The sequence below is a fragment of the Myotis davidii genome, unplaced genomic scaffold (assembly GCF_000327345.1).
Source record: "Myotis davidii unplaced genomic scaffold, ASM32734v1 scaffold967, whole genome shotgun sequence".
NCBI classification, from domain to species: domain Eukaryota; kingdom Metazoa; phylum Chordata; class Mammalia; order Chiroptera; family Vespertilionidae; genus Myotis; species Myotis davidii.
In genome coordinates, this window is record NW_006383014.1 from 2,020,691 (window position 1) to 2,025,824 (window position 5,134).

The following is a 5,134-nucleotide window of genomic DNA, read 5'->3' on the forward strand; positions in this document are numbered from 1 at the left end:
CCATCTCAGGCCAAGCCCCCGGGGAGCGGGCCTAAGCCAGCAGGTAGTCATCCCCTGAGGGGTCCCAGACTGCAAGAGGGCACAGGCTGGGCTGACAGACCACTCACCCCCCCAGTGCACAAATTTTTGTGCACTGGGTCTCTAGTATTATAGATAATAGTCCTCTATCCGCCCTTCATGATGCATTTTTTTTCAATTCTATTACTTATCCTTTAACTTCATTTATAGTAACTTGTGTCAAATTAAATTTGTAAATTTTCATCTAGTCATATATTTCTATGTACATGATATGAGGTAGGATTTTAGTTTCATTTCCCTTCAGATATGTAATCAATTATAGTTGCTTTACTTATTAAATAATCCATCCTTTTCCTACTTATAAAAGGTAGTCTGAAATAGGCACATGGAGATATATATCCTTTATTTCTGATCTATTATGGATTCTTAATTATTTGCCATTATCAATTTTATTTATAGTACTGTCAATATCAGAATAATTAAAATAATTGTATATCAATGCTTGATATCTAAAAGACCAAGTTTCCCTTGTTTTTATTTTTTGAAAATATTTTCTGGCTACTCTTAGGCATTCATTTATATTTTCAGATCTTTTTTCCTCATTTCAAAAAAAAAATCTGTTTTTGTGGCTGTTTTTATGACAAATGACGTTTTGTGATATAAAATCCCCCCTTGCAAACATACAGGATATTTCTCCATTTCAGTTTATTATTTATTTTATGTTTCTATAATTCTTGCATTTCTCTTTTTCTTAGTTTTGACTTGATAAAGTTTCTATTATTTTCATTTTTCTTCATGATAATTTGGAAGTTCTCAGACCCATTAAAGATTATTCCCTTGCTCCTGAATTCAGAACCAAGAATATACTTCTCTACTACTGTTTGATAACAAGGTAACTACTATTTCTTTAACCAAGAACTTTCATTCCCCACTGCATCATCCATTAACTATGAAAATATGATCCTTAGAACAATTTCACCTCAATTTTTTTCCTTCCCCTGTCTCCGCTAGGGAAGAAGTCTTTGGAATGCTTTTCCTTTCCCCATATTACCAGATTTTGCTAAGCTATTTAATTAAATTATTTGACTTCCCCTTAAAGATTGCCCCTTCTGTTTCAAAAGTCCTCTCTTTTACCATTTACATGGTAGTTTATCATTAGCTCTTTTACCTTAATATATAAAATTAGAAAGTCCATTTCTCAATAGTTTTCTCTTCATCTCCCCCATCTTTTGTTATCTTTTTGGTTAATGTATTTTCCTAATATCCTCTGAATTCAAGTACAGTAAAATTCTAGTAGAGTATCCAAAACTTATTAAATTTCAGATATGCTCTTTGATGCACCATTATGCAACAGCAATCTAGCTCCTCAAAGTAATCAGCATCATGGATGCAGGGAAATAATTTGTTAGTTGGTAATGGAATAGTTGAATCATAAGAACAGTGATGCAATGACATGAACATCTGTGCTGTGCTCCACCTGAAGCTGTTGTCAGATTTTTCTGAACAACAGTGTATCCATTTAATAAATTCACTACTATTGGAGATAATTACAACTTGCAACAAAAGACCCATGTGACCAGAACCAGCTCTAGGTAAAACTAAATGTCCAGGAAGTTCATCTTTGGTATCCTGCCTTCAGAGCCTACAATTTGCAATCTTTCCTCCAGATGTCCAATCTGTATGCTGTTCTTAACTAGAAGACAAAAAAAATCTCTACTAAATTTTATATTTGACTTTGAGTGGTAGGCACACAATGCGATATCCAGATCAAGTATCAAGTATAGAAATGTATGCTTGAAACCTATTTAATCTTATTAACCAATGTCACCCAATAAATTTAATAAAAAGAAAATAAAAACATTGAAAAACTAACAAACAAACAAACAAATTTTATATTTGAAAGTGTTTTGAATATTTTAGAGAACTAGAAGACAGCACATGATATTTTTGTGCAGCTGGGGTTAGAGTCTCATTAAGTACATATCATCTTAGGGCATTATTAACTCACTCCTAATACTTACCAGGTCTGATCCTTACCTCAATTAGCAATCTCAGATTTTCTTTTTTTTTTTTAGTTATGTTTATCTACACTCTGACTTATTTAAAGAGAGAATTTTCTTAGATTTTTCTGTTCTATTGATTTTCAGAAATATCAAAGTTATTTTACAAATGGCTGTTATTTAATGTTAATACTGGCATTGCTAATTCCCAGACTTTTTTAAAAAAAAATTTTAAGAAAAATTAAGGTTTTTAAAAAGTTATTTCTATCAAAATCACTCTCTTTAGCTAAAGTTATCACAAGTGACTTTTAGTTTGCATTTTTCATTAATCTTTTTCAAAGAGAAATCAAATTGTGGTGTTGATTCTGGATGATTCATGCACCATTCTTTCCAAATTCCCCAGGTGTGAAAAGTTGAGTGGTGTTTTAAATTAACAAGTATCAGCCAAATATGTAATCTTAGACCTGAAAAGTTAAGTGGGTACATATATTGAGAGCATTTCTCTACTAGGATATATAATATTCTAATGAAGCAATTTACAAAAGCAAATGTAAAACTTTGTCAGAGCAGCCTTGATATGAAGGGTCAGCACATAAACGCTACAGTAGAAATGAGATTTAGGAATTTCTATTTGAACAATTCCATAGGCATCATGTAACAGTGGGAAAGGCAAGAAAAGTAGCCCCTTCATTAGAAAAGATTTTTCTTTTTCCTTGCAAGTATTAAGTCCCTGGTTTGTTTCTGCTGCTGTTAGCATTTTAGCCTGCCAGATAGGAAATGATGTTAATGAAGACATAAAATAACACACACACATTTTACTCAAAATCCAGAGAATTGGGAATAGTGTGTGTTAGAAAAGGGGTGGGAATATGGCACAAGGGAAAAAACAAGGGAATACATAAGGGTTAAAAAAACACAATATACAGTAATTGACACTCTGAAAATTGCATATAGCTTACTTTAAAACTAACAATTATTTCATTGTTCAAGGTCCTTTCTCCTAATTTTTGAAGTTATACTCCTATGGATTATCTTGCTAAGATTTATCTGAAGGAAAAACTGTAACTGTAAAAAGTGCAATAAGCACGAATGTATAAGTCACTAACTCTTTTCCATACCAACAAATTGGTATTTGAAGATCCAGTTTTGTATAGAGGCATACTAGCCATCAGTAACTACAGATAGTCCTTGGGTTACATCGGTCTCAACGTACATCGTTTCGTGGTTATGTCCCCAGCTCCCATCTACACTAATAAAAGAGAAACATGGTAATTGGCGTACGACCACTACGCTTCCCATTGGATAATCCCCCTGTCACTCACAGAGTAGGGCCGAGATATGAAAATTAACTGGCAGCCAAGATGGCGGCCAGCAGCCAGGCAGCTGATGTGAACAGGGAGGCTTGCTTGCTTCAGTGACGGAGAACTCCAACGCCTGACTTGCCGGCCTCTCAGCTGGAACTCTCAGCAACTATGTTGCGAATAAAGAAGCTAAAAAAAACCCAGACACCTGCTTTACTCAGCGGAGCTTCAGCCAGCTAGACGGCAACATTGTATCAAATACAGACTTGGTCAACAAAGGCCAGAAACCTGTTTTCAGCAGCCGAGGCCTCAGAGCTAAAGCTGGCTGAGAATAAAAAAAAAGAAAGAAAAAAAGGAGTGGTTGGGAGCTTCAGTCCCAGCCTGAAAACAGCCCTCAGCCCCTCAGCCAGACTGGCCAGGCACCCCAGTAGGGACCCCCACCCTGAAGGGTGTGTGACCAGCTGCAAACAGCCATCAGCCCCTCACCCAGGCTGGCCAGGCACCCCAATGGGGACACCCACCCTGATCCAGGACACCCTTCAGGGCAAACTAGCCAGCCCCACCCATGCACCAGGCTTCTATCCTATATAGTAAAAGGGTAATATGCCTCCCAGCACCGGGATCAGCGTGACAGGGGGCACCGCCCAAACACCCTGATCGCCCTGCTCTGTGTGTGATGGGATAGAGTCAGAACCTCCCCATCTGCCCTGCCCTGAGTGTGACAGGGGGCGCCCCAACCCCCAATTGGCCCTAACCTGATCGTGACTGAGGGTGGCATCACAACCTCCCAATCTGCCCTGCTCTGTGCATGACAGGGGGTGGCGCCCCAACTTTCCAAACGGCCCTGCTGTGAGCCCGGCCAGGGGCTGCACCTAGGGATTGAGCCTGCCCTCTGCCACCCAGGAGCAAGCCTAAGCTAGCAGGTCGTTATCTCCTGAGGGGTCCCAGACTGCAAGAGGGCACAGGCCAGTCTGAGGGACGCCCCCTTCCCCTGAGTGCACAAATTTTTGTGCACCGGGCCTCTAGTTTATTTATAAAAAAAAAGTTCCGTCATTTTGGCGTATGTACATATGTGCTTTATGTTTTTTATTATTTATTTACCACAAGTAAGGTTCAGGAATTGATATCTTTCACTTTTTTTTTTTTTTCCACTTCATTACTGCTGTGTATATGTTCCATGTGTATGACGGAGGTGCTTATGTAGGTGGGTTCCACTTACAGCGAAAATCACGTTACGTTGCGCCATAGGAATGGATCTCTGACGTAACCCAAGGGCCTACTGTATCCTATTTTCATTATTATTACAAACTAGAGGCCTGGTACATGAATTCATGCAAAGGTGGAGTTCCTAGGCCTCGCTGGTGATCAGGACCAATCAGGGCTGGGTCAATTGGGTAGAGGGCCAATTGGGGCCTGCTGGCCAGGGGGACAGGGTGTGGGATGTTAGCCACCAGCCCCCAAGAGGAAACCAGCCCTTGGCCCCCCTGGGAAAGGGGCTGTGTCCACCACCACCCACCCCCGGTTCCCACTCCCAGCTCAGGGCCCGAAGGCCCCAGTGGGGTCAGGAGAGGAGGTGATAGTTGGTGGGCCGGGCACGGAAGGAATGGACGCTGGACACCGATGCCACCAGTTGGCTGCAGGGGGTTGGCTGTGAGAGCATACTGACCACCAGGGGAAGCTCCTCCATTGAGCATCTGCCACCTGGTGGTCAGTGTGCTCATAGCGACTGGTCAACCAGACATTCTGGTCGTTTGGTCCTAATAGTCACTTAGGCTTTTATATATATACTAGAGGCCCAGTGCACAAAAATTTGTG